This window comes from Sebastes fasciatus, chromosome 13 (assembly GCF_043250625.1).
Source record: "Sebastes fasciatus isolate fSebFas1 chromosome 13, fSebFas1.pri, whole genome shotgun sequence".
NCBI classification, from domain to species: Eukaryota; Metazoa; Chordata; class Actinopteri; order Perciformes; family Sebastidae; genus Sebastes; species Sebastes fasciatus.
In genome coordinates this window covers 16,443,579-16,463,536 of record NC_133807.1, presented here as the reverse complement: position 1 = coordinate 16,463,536, position 19,958 = coordinate 16,443,579, and the positions used below count along the sequence as shown (strand labels likewise).

General features: G+C 40.0%; 1 protein-coding gene and 1 long non-coding RNA gene across 6 annotated transcripts in view; one reads left to right on the top strand and one right to left on the bottom strand.

Moving 5' to 3' along the window:
* The window catches only part of LOC141780562 (shisa family member 6), a 234,115-nt gene that overhangs the window by 181,417 nt on the left and 32,740 nt on the right, over positions 1–19,958 (bottom strand). The gene's annotated exons all lie outside the window — the stretch shown is intronic.
* On the top strand, positions 1,236–17,497 carry LOC141780564 (uncharacterized). The gene is made up of 2 exons (XR_012596694.1): positions 1,236–1,354; positions 17,008–17,497. It is a non-coding gene; the product is annotated as an uncharacterized LOC141780564 (long non-coding RNA).

Below are 19,958 nucleotides of genomic sequence, written 5' to 3'. Positions count from 1 at the left end.
CAAGAGGTACCGATGTGTTGCGCCGCAGAGCAAAATATATAGACCGTAAATAAGTATATCTGATACTAATGAATCCCTCCCAGCAATTTCAACCGCTCAGCGATGAAGGGCAGCGCTGTGTGTGAGCAGTATGACGCTTTATTTCAGCCATAATGATAAACTATATCACCAAAAGTATGCAGTAAATCCCCAGTCTATATATTTTTGTTATACGGTGACCAGACGTCCTGCTTTGTCCAGGATTGTCCCGGTTTCAAGCTGGGTGTCCTGAGTCCTAACAAATATCTGTAAAACATTCAAATGTCCCGGTTTACGAGTCATTCCCTGATTGTCCTGGTTTTCACCACATTTAAAATAATAATAATAATATAATACTTGTTTTCAACGCTTACATAGACGTTTATCCTGTTCTATTCCACTCATTATTACCTAACCCAATATAAAAACACAATGCACCATGCGTCTGAATTCAACACGGATTTGTCATATATGTGTCAATGTGTCGTTGTCAAGGCTGTTGCTATGATGCTTGCGGCTCTTTCTGACAGACTCGGTCAGTACAGCCCAGTCGCACAGCAGTTCGTGAAATAGTCACAAAATTGAATGTATTGATTTGTGCACACAGACACAAATTTCAAATTTGTTCACTTACGTACTTAAGTTACAGCACTTAACCACACTCTTTTCCTAAACCTAACTAAGTAGTTTGTTGCATAAGCCTAGCCAAGTCGATCTATTCCTAAATATAACTAAGTAGTTTTATTTTGAAAAGACTGGAGCGGAAATTGACACGTGCGTCACGTTTTGCTAGACATTTGTAGGAAAACGCATGAAAAATACGTTGTTGAAAGAAGAAGAGAAAAAAAGGGAAATTTGTGTCTATGTACACAAATCAAATAGATTACATTTTGTGACTATTTCATGAACTGCTGTTAGACTGTGTTGGTCAGTACGCTAACGGTTAGCAGCCATGCCAAGTCGGTCTTTTGTAAAGAGCTCTAGGAGGAACCCTGGGCTTTTCTTTCATAAAGTACCGCAATGAAAATGCTGCATTCTGCACACATTTTCGGTCGTGCACAGTGGAAATGCAGAGAAGGTGTCACAGTCAGCCATATAGCGCTTGTGCGCACTGACAAATACCCTGTGTTTAGTTTTTAAAGGTATCTGACAATAATTATATTACACCAATGCAATTCTTGTGTTTTTGTGGTGTTATTATTCAAATGTTTTGATGGATTTTTGGGAGGCTAAACATAGAATAAACTGAGGCGCTGTCCAAGGTGTTGAAAGGTGTGCTCGGTAGGGGTGCTAAACACTGAGATAATTGTCCCTCATCCTGATGAAGACGCCTGTGGTGAGTGCATAAGTGCAAACATGTGCATGAACCTGCAGCAGTACACTTAAGGGTCTTGGTTTGATGGTTGAAAATATGGTCACCCTAAGCTTTGTATAGCTTTTGTCTTTTTCGCTGCTTCTAGGCAGATTACAAACGGTGAAAGCATCATGTTTCACAAAGGATTGTTGCTCACAAATTGCAGATAAATTAGTAAATTCTACAGCTCTCTTGCATGCTCACGCATGGGCCGAGTGTGGTGTTAGGTTTGATCAGTGAAACCTGTAAAAATGAGCAAGAGGGAACGATCTCATGTTGCAAAAAAAATATATATATTGCACGATTTTTTATTTTCTTCACTTGAAAATTGAGTTGGATCTCTGCTGTACAATAAACGGTTAATTCATTCTTCCCTTCATATCAGTTGGCTCTGTCAGACATGTTGTAATTAGTATTGTAGAGGTTGATAGAGGTCATAGATTAACTTTAAAATTATCTGGTTGACAAATCATCAAGATCGAAGCTCTTCAAATAATTGAAGGAGGAGGAGATTTAAATTTAATTACAAAAAGGTCTCCACCAACTTCCCAGAAATGCTGATCCGGAGTCTGTGAAGTAATGAGTCTCCATTATGAACTGGCGGGTACCTCCTTTACTGCTGACACGGTGAGAAACCTATCATGACCTTGGCAGATTAAAGGAATGGAGCACAAACATTTCAAATTCATTGATTCATCTCCAGCGTGATGAAGGAAAGCAGACTGGAGGTTGTCGTTTTGAAAGAAGGCGGTCTGAGAGACGGAGCATTCAGTACGTCGTTATATCAGGTTGTAGAGACAAGCACAAATAACATAACGCAGCGGGAAAGACGATTTCAAATAATATCCTGCTAATTAAATTTCTCCAAAAGTCGGGCTGGAGCCATTAAAATGACTCTGGTGCTGTTTGAGTGGAGCGTTATTGAAATTGCATTCATCTGAAGCACATCAAGAGATAAAAATGGTGATAGGAGAAAAAACATTAACTGTGAGCTGCTGCTGGGTCACATCATTAAATCAATGTGTCACTGAATTAAATGTTACACAGTGCATTGTCTTAACGTTATTGTGTGAATAGATGTTAATTCATAAAGGCATCAACTTTTCAAACACAGTCACATATGGTCCAGCAGCCCGGTCGCACCAAAAGGTGTGTGAATGACATGATAATGTGCAAGGCAAAAGCAAGGTGGAGGGGTCCAACAAACATAGGACATTCAACCAGGAGACCGTGTTTTGCCATAAAAGTTACGTTGGCGATGTTAGTGACATGTTATCCGTACTTCTGTTACGTTGTTTCTGTACGTATTTTACTTAGTTTACATACTTATTTTAAGGCCAACCATGACGTTTTTGCTAAAACTAAGTGAGTTGTTTGTTGCTGGTACTGGTACCTTGCTACCTTTATACATCTGTGTAATATTCACGCCTCGGCGAGGCAAAACGTGACACTGACACGCTTTCCTCTGGTGGACAGGCGGGTCTATTACATGCTATAGTGTGATACTGTGATGGGTCCAGATATAAAACAGATATAAGTCCATGTACCACAGCGTCCCTTACGTTTTCAGTCTTAGACCTTCCTTACCAAATCATTCTCACTTACAACTCGTCAAATACCGACATTTGGTCAGTGGCCCTACGCTTCAAATTATGACGCTCTAGGTACCCCTCTACTGTCAGCTTTGAACGTGTCAGGGACGACGTGCCAATTTATGCTTGTTACATGCATAATGTCTTTTCAAAATAAACTTCCAACGTAGTTTTACTTAGTTTTTAGGTTTACTTGGTTAGGTTCAGGCAAAAGTAAGTACGCTTGTTACGTAAAAATTATGTTCCCATGCAACAAAACTTCATTGTGAATTTCTCTTTCAGGGAAACATATTTTGTGGCGGATTACGTTTGTAGTGATAGTCCGCAGAAGTCTGAGTGAGGAGAGGCTCGGAGTGGATGGATCGGTCAAGCAAACACAGGGCCAGGACACCGCTGTCTGTGTCCCATGTGAAACCAAAAGTCACCGTTTGCATATTTTAATTTAAGTCCGTGGCTTAATAACGTAACAAACATAGTCATTTTAAGCCAAATCATGATGTTTTTTACTAAACCTAACAAAGTACTTTTGTTGAGTTTGTTTTTTAAATTTTCAACATTAACCACGTGTTTAAAACTGGGACCATAATCCAAGAGGAAATATGTTTCCGTTGAAACACAATTGAGAATGCAGTTTAGTTGTATGGGAAAGTAATTTTGTTGGAGACAGAGTTGGGGAGTTAGAACAGGTTGTCCTTACATATTGTTTATCATCTCTCTCTCTCTACTCATTCCCTGTCAGTGGCCTAACACAAATGTCCCCTAAAATAATAATAAAACAAAGAACCTGCAGTCAGAAGGAGGTCAACCCCTCGCATATGACTTTAGACTATGTGTACAGAGACCAGTTGTGCCTCTAGCTATTTGAATTATGATTATCAAGTATATTTTTTATTGCCAATTGTGTGCTCAACTGTATTATACTTTTTTTTTTATCTATTCTGCTTTAGGCATTTTACTTCATAATTTCCAGAGCATGTTATCTTTTTTTGTGAAGCACTTTGTGAGGTTGGTTTTAATGACTTCTATAGTGAATAAAAATAGCCATGCATAATGGCAGTGCATACTGTTGGAGACCTCACCAATGCAATCCAGTGAAATTGCACCTCTTGCTGTTCTTTGCATTCGAAAAACCCATATGAGCTAGAAGACCTGTGTCGTTTGACGACTTGTTGGATGAGAGTTATCACCAGGTTTTCACCGCAACAAGACGACGGTGTAACAATTGTCTTGGGCTCCTCCCTCCGTTCTGACACCAAAGGATGCTTTGGAAGGAAAAAAGGCTGAACTTGAGAAGGAGACGAGGGCAAACGAACCCGTGTGGGAACTCTTAAAATACCCCTTTAACTAGGGCAGCACACGACGCTCGGGGTGTAGCACGCTGCACGGCGAACCTGTCCACCCAGAGTTACATAAACCGACATGAGACACCGCAAGATCCCCGCTAACTGCAGGGTCTGATAATAAAGAGGAGAGGTGAGGACCTGCGAGTGATCAGGATTGAAATGTCATCATCTCACCTGCTGCATGGCGACTCGTATGACTGAGCAGGGTACCGCACACAGACGTGGGGGGATTAACTCCGCAGCTTCTACTTTGAATTTTTAGCACTGCCAGCGAAGCAACTTCTACAATTGGGGTGTTTTAAAACAAGCGAATGGAGCGGCAGTGGTTAAAGATTCATGGGCTGCATATTCACAGCCATCCGTTTCACTGATGAGGTCTATAGCGAGGGATTAGGGGAGCCTTGCATATTGTTAAAAGTAAATTGGTGCCTTTCAATTCTCGCAGCATTACCCAGTCTGTCCTGCACTTATAATGAATTCCAGTAATGAACTGGCCTTATACAGGAGAGCACAATATAAGCTATAAAGTGTTGTACTATGCAGACCACATTTGTCACCATTACAGTCAATATTTGGTGACTGCCACAAGATGAATGTGGCCCTGGGGACAATGAAAGAAGCCTGGTCTAATCTAATGTGAGTCATGATAGTCTCTGTGGCTCCTGTAGGCCCAGGTAATGGTCTCCGTTATACAATGCTACACCAGCTATTCTCTATCACTTCACTCTACTGTATGAATCACACTGTTAAAGCATAAACTTTAAGAGGAAAAAAAAATACAATTATTAAAAAATACAACAAAAAGATGATTGTGCTGAAGTTCTCACTAATAGTTTAAATTGAGTTTTATATTTAGTTTTATATTTGAGTCGTGGCATGACTGACCCAAATATTAGAGACAAAATCACCTCCTTTTCTATTTGTGCTGGCTGTCTCTGGTGACTGAGCTTAACATGGAATCAATTCAACTAATTGGAGACTTTAAATGGAATTGTTCTCTCCCAGTAACTGAATCGTTGCCAAAAGTGCAGCCTTGTTCAGCCAATGGAAAACAAATGATGTTTATGTCTATTAGCTCCGTCTCCAATTAACTCTTGATTTTCTATTTAAAATATAGAGGGAGGGAGCCATTTGGTTACATTGTAACCTCAATCCTCTGAGTGAAGACACCATCCCTCCCTCCAGCTTTAGACCACTCGTGCTCGTTCCTTAGAAGTGCAGAACACGCCTGAGAATCAGCACGTTTTTAAGTTTTCTTCAGTTTCGAACTAATCCGGTGATAGTTGTTTCTACATCCATGAGTTCACTGCAAACAGGAACTGCTAATAGCTAATTATGCATACTTTAAATGGTGCCAAATTTGTTGTCAGGCTAAAAGAGACACGGCTCAAGTTGTAGCCCACAGCTATTCCAGATGTCTCGTCAACACTTTTAAAAAAACATTTCCCCCGACATTCAGCCCTGAAATATTTGGTAGCTTTGGAAACACTGGGATCGCCACTATAATCTAAAAGGGTGAGTTTGGAATGAAATGGAGCAATCAGAGAGTTTTAAAAGTGCATAAGTGTATTTATTATTTGGGTAAATGTTGGGATTTCTGTCTTCTAAAATGGACCTTTGATATCCAAGTCTTTCATAATGTTTAAAAGTAGGAGTGTTTCTCCTTCTGACCAGAAATGTGGGCTTTTCTTTTGGGCATGCATCTCTGCAAACTGTCGGCTAGTTGGTTTGTATTCAACGCACAGAGCTGGACGTAAACAGGCAAGAGGTCGTGTGTTGTAAACTGCAGTAAAAACCCCAATTGAGACGCATATTCCGAATGTGCTGCATACATGTCCAAAGAACGCTGCTTAAACCAGTTTAGGCTGGAAAAGCAGCTCCAACAAGCAGCACTCAAGGCCAGGTTTGAGCCAGTTCCAGCATCCAGATTCAGATCAGCACTCTTCAGGAGGTTTTGGTCATTTATCACGAGTCGCCAGATTCAGAGTAGTATTGAATCAAATGTACTTGGGTCTTAAAAGTCAAGATCATTTAATGCCCCTTTAACCCAGAGGTAATGAGAATGTTTTTCACACACTAAACCCTTTCAGCCAGCTGAGACTCAGAGGATAACAGCTTGCTCAGCGTTTCACACTGTAAGCTTTGATTTTTTTTTTTTCCCCCCTGACCAGGTAAATCCAGCCACAAACAACCTAAAACTATCTGACCATAAAGCATTTATTTTCACCAGCAGTATTAAGGGAACTATCCTCACCTTCGCACCTTGTTGTTGTGTTTTTGTTTTTTTTGTCAATCCTTTCGGCTTCATAAGAACCTGACAGCCGCTCGTGACAAGAAGCTTGTCAACAGACTGAGGGAGAACGCCTCAGGGCCGCTCAGCATCTCCAGCCGGGTCCAGGCATCAGCATGCACAGAGAGTACGAGGCTTATGTCCACATCACGCCATGTGTGTGCATCACAGCTAACCTCCCTCTAGCCCCACACACTACAGGCAACTCCATTTACAAAAGCTATGTTGCCATGGCTACCACATACAGACCAGCATGCCGACCCTTCTCATGAAGTGTAAAGCTGCATTTGATCTCTTTTAAAAACCATTTCTGTGGTCTAACAATCCTTTGGTGCAACTATACTTACACATCGAGAGATAATATAAAGCCGCACTAATCAATATTTTTATATCAACAACAGATCAAATGACTGTAATGTGAAACGGTCGCTCGCGGTGACGAACCCACAGAGAATTACCACCCGACTCCGCTGTTCCCCTCAGCTCTAATGGAGCGTTTAGCTCATCGTTTTGGTTTTTCAGAAACCCCATCTTTACTGGTTTGGTTCACTCTCAGCACTCTCCTGAAACTTGCTTCAAACAGCAGGCAGCTTTTTTTCTGAGAAGACAGACACAGCTATAGCGAATTTGTACCGAATGTCATTATTTTTACATTTTGAATGAGGCTTTGAATGTCAGTTATCATATCTTATGACATCATCACCCTAAAAGCCTTTTTACATAGTATCTTGACGCTGAAGGTTCGTGCGTAGTTAATGTTGTAACGTGTTTAATGTTGTGAAACGGTGGGCAACAAAATAAACTTAGTTAGGGTTTGAAAACAACATCATGGTTTGACTTAAAATACGTACGCTTGTAATGTAACATAAGCCACGGACGTGACGTCATGTGAGAGGGAGAAAGAGAGGAAGAGAAGGTGGACTATTGCACGCAATGTTTCTGTAAGTTATTAATAACTTGCTCTGTACGTTGCTTTTTCACCCACCTGCCCGAACCCGCCTGATATTTTTTAGTAAGCTCGAGAGTCGACCCACACATCACTACGACGCAGCCACCACTGGAATATAACTCTACAAATAGTATAATACTGATAATATTAGCCTAATATTTATCTGTAGCTGTGCAGAGATACTGGGTTTAAAAAACAATGAATAGACAAAAAAAAAAAAAAAGTTACGCAGCATTCGAATGTTGTTAGAATTCAGATGTCAATGTTTGAAGCTTCGAAGCTTGAGTTTTCAAAACCTTCTTTTCTTCGCTTAGTTTCATGAATTGTGGAAATATTTTTAACTAAAACATATATTTTTCTTTATGTTTTTTCTTTCAAGAACAGAATTAGTGACGGGTTGAAACTAGAACTATTAGAAGAAGACCTTCGAGTTGAGGCATTTAGAAAAAGTCATATTGAAAAATAAAAAATGTAATATAGGAGAAGTGAAGTATTGGAGTTATTAATTCAGTGTCTGATCCTGACAGTGTGGATATCAGAGCAGAAAGTAGGCCATGAATCCCGACCAAAGATCATGTCATTTTGAACATGGTCAGTGCGCAAAGGCCAGCAAAGCAGAGACGCACCTCGTGCTCACTCTCATAATGTCAAGGAGGTCAAGTGTTAAATATGCCGCCTCATTTCCTCTCTATCTCTGATCTGCTCTGATCGTACTGCGTCTCTTTTATTCCTCTTCATGTGACATTTTAATTGCCACAATAGCTGAAAAATATTACCAGTGCAACATCAGTTAGAAGATGATCACAATTCATTTTAATCATGACGCAAGAACATCAAAGTCATCTGCAGACTAAATATGAATGAATGGTGACATTACAGCAGCAGGTTTTAAAGCCAATTAAAAGCTGCAAGTCGAGGACATTTTTCTCTCCGACAACTGCACACATGTGAGTTTCAAAAATGCAAAACGAAGTGTTGGGCTGATCTTGTGAAACCCAGCGGAGCATCTGTTAACCTTCTCTAATCCCTCTTCAAATATATTTTAATCACTCTGTGCCAGTTTTGTTTTGTTAAGCTGCGTGTACGCCGGTTGTTTGCCGAAGGGTTCCTCCATCAACGTGCCGCGTTCCCCTGAAATCTAATGAACTCATCAAAAAATGTGACTTTTCATTTGAGATCCCCGCTGACTGCTCGGCTAATTGCGTTTCCCTCCAAGAAAACACGTCTCCTACAAAAGGACTAAATCTTTTGGAGTGACGTGTGTTTGTGTGTGTTAAGGAAACCTCTGGAAATTCATTTTTTATGGCTTTAGAAATACTGTGATCACAACGAGAGAAATCACTTAACATTTCATTAAAATCTGGTGAGAGATGTTCCAAAAGCATGTCTAGTAGCAGGAAGGAGATGTTGTGTGAAGGTTCAGAGAGGCTTCTAAAACAATTGTAAATAGAACATGCACCATACACTTTCATTAAATACTCATTGCTATTGGTACGTCTTGTAAATAATGAATGCTCTTTGTTATAGAGTCTACTTATGGAGCTGTGTGTTTGACCAACCCAATCTCACGGGAAGGCATAGCCTATAAATACCACGACATTACGCATTCTTGCAATGCCACGCGAATGTCCGCAGTTAGGTTTAGGCAAGAAAACCACTTAGTTAGGGTAAGGGAAAACGTCTTGGTTGGGCTTAAAATAAGTAAGTAAACTAAGTAAATCACGTACGTAAAACACGTGACAAATGTCAACAAAAATGTCACTAAAGTAACTTACAAAAAAAAACAATGGTCAGCAAAGGTCTTGAACACAGGTCTCAACACAAACCCTCTCCTGCAGAAAGCCTTTGGTAATATAGCTGGCAGAAAATAATCACACATGAGAATAAAACCCTTAATGTATTATTGTGCAGCTTTTTCAATAATCTCATCTATTGCATTGCTGGAAAAAATAATGTGTAAAAGAGTGTAACGATTTTTTAACTACGTCTTTGGACAAAATGAGGATGATAATAAAAGGGTGAAGAGTCAGTCATTACCTCATCAGGTACTGACGCTTTTGGCCTTTTAGCCTTTAAAACAAACTTTTAGGTCGTTCCAAACACTTCCAATCCAACCTACACTGTCAAAAATAAAGAAAAGAAATCTCCACCATAACAAGTCATGGTGTTGAATGAGTCCTAACATCTTATTTTAGTTCATTTAACTTACTTTTAGTTAGTTAAAGAGTAAGGTCTAGACCTGCTCTATGTGAATGTCATGAGATAACTTCTTTTGTGATATGGCGTTGTATTAATAAAATCGACATAACTTGACTTATTTTCTTGACCTGAAATATGTGAAATACAAATATATATTTTTCTCCACAATTTTCAAGAATTATAATAATAAAAAAAGAAAACACATGAAAGAAAGGAAATTTCAATAAGATTAGCTAGAATTATCACATTGCATTGGTGTAGTTTCAAACTTGTTTTAAAGATGTAACACAATGGTTGTTTTTGTTTTCAGCTCTCAATATTCAACGTCCGACATCACGCCATGCTTCTTTTAAAAACACTCACTAACAGTGACCGTTGTCATTCCCAGTGCGTCAGATACCGTTGCTTTGTCTCGGCTGTCGGCGTTCTATACCGCCGCACAATGCACCCTTGAGCGCCGGTAGGAGACACACCGGGCTTTCCATTAACTACAATGTAAACATAACCACGGCAACAGTAAACGCTCAGGGAAAGGGCTGCGGTGACGTATTATAAAGAGTGAAATGTGGAGGTGGATGGGCCCAACAAACACAAAGCTTTCATCCAGGAGACTGCTGTTCGTTTCCTGTGCGTTAAGTTTCACTTTCACATTACAATCAGCTGATTGTTCATGTCCCATGTTCACAACGTCAAGTCAATTTTCACTGAAAAAACGTAGTAATTTTAAGCCCAACTATGTTGTTTTTTCCTTAACCTAAATATAGCGATTGTGATGCCTAATCCTAAACACGTTTTTTTGTTTAATTCCCAACACTAAGCATGTGAAAAAGTGACGCCAAGGGGTCGTTGAGGGGTCTGAAACGATTGTGACGATTTGGGATGATAATGTGTTGGTGCTGCACCTCATCAGTCCAGTGTTGTCCCTCTCGTGACTGAAGAGAATTTAATGACGGGGGTTAGTTCATCTGTATTCAACCAGTCAGGCTGCAGCAGAGCGAGCAGGTGGAACTTATTTATATTTTTCTACCGTCACCAGAAACAAAGCCGTTTTTCAAGCCAACTAGGATCCCTGACGGTGTCACAGAGAGGAAACACCATCTGTGCTCAACAGTGGAGCCCGCCAGGACTGCTGATCCTCAGATCAGGACATTTAGATTCTTTACCACCACAACAATGGACACAACACTGGTGGAAGAATCTGATTAAGAAGCAACCAGTGGAACAGTGAGGGGGAAGACACTGAAATACTGGAGAAAAGCTGAAACACTGCTCTGTTTATTTGCAGGTTATGTTAGGATAGGTTTATTTATTTTACATAAGGGAGGCAGTATTTTGCTTTGAATCTGATGCTCTGTGGAGAACTCAAATTATGTTTTGATGATGGCACCAAAAGATTCCCACGGCAGATTTCTAGTTTTAGCATTTATTTCCAAAACCAAAATACTGCAGAAAACAAAGCCGATAAAGATTACAGATTCTGTTAAACTATTCATGACAGCCATGAAAACTTGTGAATTGTGTAACACACACACACACACACACACACACACCTAAATAGAAAGGTATTTTTCAAAACACAATCAGATTTAATCTCACAGTTCAGATACTGAAAGATGTGATTGATGTTGCGGAATATTATGACTGACTTAATGTGCTGTTTCTACATAAATTAAAAGTTTTATAGGAAAAAGCATCAGAAATGTGTCAGAAAGGGGGTTTTAGGATTGATCATGTTGTCCCCCAGTAATGATGCAGTTTCCTTCTAGAAGTGCAGAAATACTCCAGTGAAAGTCATAATGACAAATTAAGTTTCATCAATATTTGAGCAGGTAGTTTTATGCCTCCAGTTACGCGAACAGAAAGGTAAAGGAATATTTTATACTGTATTTTCAGAAATGCCAGTAAAGAGCAATGACATAATGCATCAGTGACTGTTTAGTAGAACTCAGTCTCTACTTATCAAAAAGCTCCAGATTCACCTCCATGGATCCTAAACGTACGGTCTGATCACGTCCTCCCATGAGTATTTAATAGAAGTGTCCTTCCAATAAAAGGTGACTCTGGTTCCTGACATGGTGTCGCATTTTTGGACCAAACGTCTCTTGGGTCAATCTCTGGTTGATTAAAGGGCTGTGAGAACCTTGAGGACCAGTTATTGCTGCTGTGTGGAGTGACAGCTTGCTAATGATCTCAGTGGGGAAACTTGATGAGCTGTAAAGGCGGTTGTTAACGTGTTGACGCTGTGATGCTGCCCCTCCGTGACCGCGGGACCGCTAAGGTTATATAGCCCAGCTTCTCTCCGCATCCTGAATAGACAAACAGAACTGGGATGTGCCAAAAAAAACCTGTCCAAGATGACACATTCCCTGCTGGTTGTCACTGAAGACAGTATTCCTCTTTTAAAACTATAATAATGTTATGTTCAGTTTGAAAAAGCAGCATTTTTCGAGGAATTAGCTATAGGTGATATTAAGATGAATGAAACACATCTTAGTTTGGGATTGACTCTTGTTTACTTGTTGCACATAAAAGTCTAAATATTCAACATGTTGCTTATATGAAGCAGAGTGGCATTGGCATGTTTTAATTAATCTAATTAATTACTACTTCTGTTACTTCTTTTTCTTCCTCTTCTTAATTGCATACATTAATTTATGTTGCATATTTTTAGTGCTGCATCCTGCATTTCTGTTTGGCTGCATTGTGATTCTACTATCTTTGAAGAGAAATCTCTCTCCTCATATTTTGTCCTGATTAACATTTGTATGGAGAGTCAAAGGACAGAAGGTGTCACGCGTTGTTCAGATAGTAAAACCCCTCTGGGGTCGAAGGCTTTGGGCCGTAAACTTGTCTTGACAAAGGAGTCCTGCTGAACTTAGTTAAACAACATTAATGTCAAACACTCGTGTTGGTCCTCGTTAGTGAGAGGACCTGCACACGGCACCGTCCTGAAGCTGCTCAGGAAAGATGGACTGGATCACATAAAGCACATCAGAATCAGAGGATTAAAAGCTGTAAAAATAAAAGATGATGGAAGAACAAAAACAAAAAAAAGACATGTTGCATTTGGCAACAGAGACCCACTTTGACATCCCATCTCATACTGGAAGTCAATGCTGACATTTATAAACAGAAAAATGTTGAATATTTTGTGTTTAATATGAATCCTTTGCAGATATGTTCAGTATGAATATTTTGTCTGACACTGTATATTGATATAAGGCATAATCCAGGTGCCATTTCCCCCGAAATATAAATTTATAATATAATAATAATATAAATTTAGCAAATTGAACCTGTTTTTTCTCATACACCGTTCTATACCTACAATAAGTAGTGCACTGTAATTTGTATATATAACCCACGTGATCAATTTGTATGTAATCCACATGATTTTGAGCCAGACATACATGCCAACCAGAATGCAGGAAACAAAGTCTCTGAAACTAAACATTTTACGGTGGAGGACCCCTAGACCCCCCGCTTTAGTTTTGTAATCCTCCCTCTTTTGGGGGTCTTAAGGTTGGCAAGAATGTAGCCAGGACAGATGATGTAGTATAAAGAGCAACAAAGTCCGAATACGGAGGAAGTCGGGGTGGATGGTTGGGCCTAAAAACACAGGATCTTCATCCAGGAAACCGCTGTTCAGCCCTGTCTCCTAAAAATGACGTTCCCATACAACTAAACTGCATTGTGAATTACGTTTTGAGGGAGACGCATTTTGTTTTTGATGTATCACAAATACGTTTGTAATGAAGTCTCAAGTTCATCATGGAAGTCCGTGTATAGGTCTGGGTGGATGGATGGGTCAACAAACACAGGACTTTAACTCAGAAGACTTCTGTTTGTGTCCCGTGTGAAAGTAAAAGTCAACATTGACTTATTTTAATTTAATAGCTTAATAACATAACAAACGTAGTCATTTTAAGCCAAACCAAGTCGTTTTGTTGTGTTTTTTGGTTTGGCACTTGTTCAAAACTGTTTAACACGGTTTAATGTTTCCCTCATAACATAATTGCAGTTAAGTGGTATGGGAACGAAATTTACACGACGCAACATGCATCTGAATTTAACTCTAACCTGTCTTTGGGAAATCATATCATTTAACACTATTCGACCATGTTCGTGAAAATGTGTTTGAGTTTCAAAGGGCTCTTTAGGACTAGAACATACTGGCTCTTTAGGACTAGAACTAACTGGCTCTTTAGGACTAGAACATACTGGCTCTTTAGGACCAGAACATACTGGCTCTTTAGGACTAGAACATACTGGCTCTTTAGGACCAGAACTAACTGGCTCTTTAGGACCAGAACTAACTGGCTCTTTAGGACTAGAACATACTGGCTCTTTAGGATAACAGAAGCCTGGATTGAATAAGGAGCTGTGTTTTTCTTCTTCTTATCCACTCTGTTCTCAGTGCTTTTCACACCCCTAGTTGACATTCAGACAGTGTGTTGGCATGAAACAAATAACAAAAAGCATGAATTATTTATCTGCCTCCAAATGCAAGGCCCCCCCTCTATAGAGATTTCATAAGTAATTATTTTATAAACACACTGAGCGCATTTTGTGGGAAACTATTAATATTTTTGTTCAGATTATTGCGCATTTAAGGAAAAAGAAACTCTTTATAATAACCATCATTCATAAATGGTAACTTGATAGGTAATTAAAACGTAGTTAATCATTATTTTACTGTTAACAAACCATGAAATTATAATTAATAATGTTTGCTAATTATTAGTAATGTTATGTTATTTCAACAGTTTATTGTTGCACAAATTATAATTGTTAAATGGTTAATAAATATTTTTTAAAGCATCTATAGACATTATTTAGATAGATAGTTAATACTTTGTCAATGGTTAATAATTGGTTTCTGGTCCATCTATCTACGTAATGTTTATAGATGTTTTACAAACAATTCCTTAAAAGAAAATGTTACCGAACAAGCCAGCCAAGCACTGTGAGCTGCACCGTGTTCAAGGCCCTGCTCGGGCCAGAGAGATGTCCAATTATCATATAAAAACATGAATATTGTCCTTTAACAGATAAACCTCACACCGAAACAAGGTCGGCCTTGAAGACGGAGTCTAAGGAAACGGCTCAGGTTGAAAGAGAGCACGTCTGAGGCCTGATCTCTATTCAACAAAGGTCATCTTTTCTTTTTTCCTTTTGGCAGTTGGGTATGCCAATGACGTGTTTTCTACATAGTTTGAAAAAGTGACTTTTCATACACTTTAAAGTCGACCATGGGCAGGTAGTACAGATGCCACATACGGTTGGATGTGTGTTCATGCCTGGAATGACTCAGACCGGTTTCAATTTCGCACAGTGTCTGGTTTCTCTACCGCAGCCTCCCAGTCTGCTCTCACCATTTGTTTCTTTTTTCTCCTCAGCCGCTCTGAAGGATAAATTACAAATGATAAAAGTGTGTGTTTGCATCCAATCTCTCCAACACAATGCCGCCGCCTCCAGTAATGAGGTCATTATTATGCATATCACAGATATCAAGAGGAATGAGCTTAAAAGCTTACGCGTCTAATTGATTAAGGCAAGCAGGCAGCCATGGCGCTTTGTAACAAAGAAGGCTGTTTTCTTAAAGGTTGTGGTATCTGAACGACATATTCAAAGCGTTCTAATTAAATATCGCTAAACTCTAACTTCTATAAATAAATGAACGTCATACTCGAGTTCAACTCGGCTACATGTTGTGCTGTCGCAGCTGAGAAAAGGATCAATTCAAAACAGAAATTCATTGACAATGCTTTGAAGAAAGATGCTTTCTGGACAGTCGGTGTTTGATCAATGCAGCAGCTATAATGGGATTTTAAAACAGCTTTTGATAACAAGCTGTGGAGTATTTGTAGCATTTAACATTAATCTCAAAACCTTTATGCATTAAGTTCCTCCAAACAATATGTTTTGTTCCTGTAACAATAAATAATGTTACAATTTGTTGATGGGTTAGTTACACAAGATGTATAGCCTGATTGTGTGACATTATGTAATATTAATGTTTTGATGCACTACTTCAATTCTAGTTGCATCTTTTGGATTTCTGGATTTGGGGATTTCTGAGCTGTAGAGGTGAAGACTCGAGACTTGTAATCGTGTCAGACTTAAGTCATCATGAGGCCTTCAGAGCCTCGCAGCATGTATATTTAGATATTAAGCATTTGCTTTGAATGGACAATATTAGCAAATACAAGCACAATGTTCAATGCTGTGTCATCTTAATGGTCAACACTCTTGACAGACAGACTTTTCTTGACTTGGACATGACTTGTGACTTGTCTTGAAGTACTTGAGTCTTGATTGGACATGACTTTGTCTTCAAGTGCTTGAAATTGAATTTGGACTTTGTTGGACAGGACTTGAGACTTGATTGGACAGGGCTTTGTCCTCAAGTACTTGAGACCTGATTTGGACATGACTTCTGACTTGTCCTCAAGAAGTTGAGACTTGCATTGGGCTTTGCTGGACAGGACTTGAGACTTGATTGGACATGGCTTTGTCCTCAAGGACTTGAGACCTGATCTGGACATGATTTGTGACTTGTCTTCAAGGACTTGAGATTTGATTTGGACTTTGCTGGACGCGACTTGAGACTTCATTGGACATGGCTTTGTCCTCAATGACTTGAGACCCGATTTGGACATGACTTGTGACTTGTCTTCGAGGACTTGAGACTTGCCCTCAAAGACTTGAGACTTGATTTAGACATGACTTGAGACTTGATTGGACATGGCTTTGTTCTCAAGGACTGGAGACCTGATTTGGACATTACTTGTGACTTGCCCTTAAGGACTTGAGACTTTTTTTGGACTTTGCTAGACAGGACATGAGACTTGACTTAGACATGACTTGTGACTTGTCTTCAAGGACTTTAAACTTGGCTCAAAGACTTGAGACTTGACTTGGACATGACTTGAGACTTGATTGGACATGGCTTTGTCCTGAAGGACTTGAGACCTGATTTGGACATTACTTGTGACTTGCCCTCGAGGACTTGAGACTTGATTTGGACCTTGCCCTCAAAGACTTGAGACTTGGAAATGGCTTGAGATTTGATTGGACGATATTTCTGTAGCATTAATCAGGAGGAAACCTTCATCCTTTTGGAGGTGGACATCATGTGTATAATCTTTAATAAAGGAGACATTTCTGCCAACCTCTTGGTAGACAAAACCAGATCGTTTTGGTGTAATTCAGCTGACCTGAAACACGTTGACCAACAGGCTTGTTTGTCACGTCCGCAGTGTTTCCTCCTCCTCCTGAGCAACAGCAGCAGCAGCAGCAGAGTCTTGGAAGCCCTGCTGCACTCTGCGGTGCAATGTGACCTGGTTGAGAGCTGGAGGATACTTATCTAATGTGGGGCAGCGCAGATTGCATTGTATCCACGGGGCCGCGGAGTGCAGAGCCGGGAAACTTCAGGGACACAATCTGCTTAAAGCAGATAGAGATGGCCTACTCTCTTCACTGCGAGGGCCGTCGGTCTGTTCAGCTCTGCCTCTGGTCGCAGGCCAAAAGGAAAATGAGAGGAAAATAATTGATTAATTTACTCCCTACTGATTAAATTTCATCACACAGACTCGTAGATGACAACATGGAGGCAGATGTTGCTTAACCTGCATATTTGTCATGTTTTTACTTTAAACTCTTTGGCACTTATCACTATTGGGAGCTTTAACAGTTAATCCTCACTTAAAAGTGTCTTTTAGTTTATCTTAAAGTAAAAAAGTGGCCTTCGTATGTGTTACTTTTTGACTCTAGAGTGAAGTTAAACTAGTTTCATTCCCTCCACCTGTGTTGTCCTCGTTAGATAGTTAGTACATGCACACGGCACTGGCCTGAGGTGGTGAGGTGGGGGAAAACAAATCACAAAAAGCTCATGATTTGGTGGAATTAGAGGAGTAAAAAGAAAACTATCAAAGAATGTATTAGCACATTAGAAAGCAGTAAGCATCAATGCTCCAGGAGTAGAAATTATATCCACTACATTGTCTTTGAATGTGTGGAAAATGTCTAGTTTCATCCGATGCTTATAGCTGCTGTTCTTAAGTCTTCATTAAAATAGTCCAAATAATCCACGATGAGTCCACATTAAGCATTAATCTGAGGTTAAACCTGCCTGCTAGGGGGGTTTAATTTAAACCTTGATTCAGACCTGGAGTAACTCTGATCTTCATTAAGGAAATCAGATCACATCATTTTAAGATATGGATGAAATCTAAGGCCTTCAGTGTGATCCAGACATGTCTAACAGGCACATGTGTTTATACCAGTTCGAAGGCGATCACGGCGTTGTACTCAAATGAAGAGACAGAAGTTGTGTGAAGGATTACAAAAGAGAGTTTGAGAGAGAAGTTAAAGCCCTCCTGACTTTCACACCTCAGCACACTTGGCCGGTTGCATTCGGTGTGATTGATGGATTGTCTGTTTCAGACACAAGTTACAAAAATGTTCTGCCAGAGCCAATTCCATTTTAGCTGCTGTTAGAAGATCCAACAAGCACTTTGTTTTGAAGCATCCTGCTGTCTTAAATCTACACCAAACACCATGAGAGGAAGCCAATTTGAGTTTCTGTTTTAACGGACAAATCTTCTGTTGGAGTTTGGCTTTTTTTGGTCGTTTATAAAAAAGCAGCTGAGAGTTCAGTATCCAGGCTATCTAAACCACTTTTTGGAGGTAAAAATTAAAGTGAGCAAACTTGAAATGTTGGTAATAGTCACTCATTGCACAGGAGAACTGCACACAACTACGCCAATTATGGTAGGTTAAAGCAAGACACGACCAAGCAGCAGCCTCCGGTGCTGAGAAATGACGCCAACACAAAATTGCCAAAATACATTTCTAAACATTAAAAGTAGCCTATTTCAGCGGGCAAGCGGTTCCTGTCTGCACTATGAAAGGATCCTGCTGGCGCCACTGCTCTTCCGAAAGTAGTTATGTTGCCTAAACATTACCAAGTAGTTTCGTTGCCTAAACATAACCAAGTAGTTTTGTTCACAACGTTAACCACGTGTTTAAAGCCGTGTCTGTGCGTCCGCATGTGACTGTTTAAGCTGACTACTTACCTCACCTATGTAACTTAATTTATGTAACAAACGTCCTTATTTTAATCCAAACCATCATTTTTCTTTCCCAAACATAACCAAGTGGTTGTGTTGTCTAAACATAACCAAGTACTTTTGTTGCCTAAACAGATTCAAGTCAAGTCAATTTGATTTGTCTAGCCCAAAATCACAAATCACACATTTGCCTCAGAGGGCTTTACGATCTCTACAGGATACGACACTCTCTGTCCTTTACGGTACGACCCTCTCATCGGATGAGGAAAAACTCCCCAAAATAACCCTTTTAACAGGGAAAAAAATGGAAGATTCAAGTAGTCTCGTTGCCTAAACATAAAAATTGTGTTGTCTAATCATAATCAGTAGTTTTGTTTGAATTCACAACGTTAACCACATGTGTAAAACTGCAACCGTGCCTCTGTATATGACCGATTGTGAATGAGAACGAGGCGTTATATGCCGAAAAGCCTAAAATGCGTAGACATGACACGGAATGTCCTTCAAAGTGGAGTGCTATTTATACATGTTCACATCAGATCACGTTGGTCTAATTGCTCCCGTTACTTGCCATCTTCCACTTCTTTCTGGCGATGAAAAATGCATTGCAATTTTATAATTACAGATAAAAATTATGGCCAAAACTATAATGACCAAATTGTCGTAAACTGGACAATCCTTTAAAACCCACTCTAGATCTTGGCGAACTCCACTTAATCCCTGTCAACAAAACCTGTCCTGAACCCAGAACCATTATCACTACAACGATCATCAGCTTGACAGGATGGATCTGCGAACAAATCCGAGTTCCTTCCGAAATAATGCCTCTAACAAGAGCCAGCAGCATGACAGCACGCCTCACACACTCTGCTGCAATGCCCCGCAAGTCAAGTGAAGCTCAGCTATGTCCGGAGACATCTTGTCGAGGAAACTGACCGCGGATCCAGTCAGCGCCTCTGGGCTTGGCTGTTCCTGTTGTCGTGAGCTAATGTAAGCGCGGATGCACACTCGCCTCCCTCCTCGGGCCGGATGCTGGTCTCTACCCCTCGGATCTCAAGTTCAATTAATTTCACAGTTGGCGGCACCCACAGTCATTTCGTCAGGGCCTGTTGTCTGGAACTGGAGAGAAATGGGAAGAA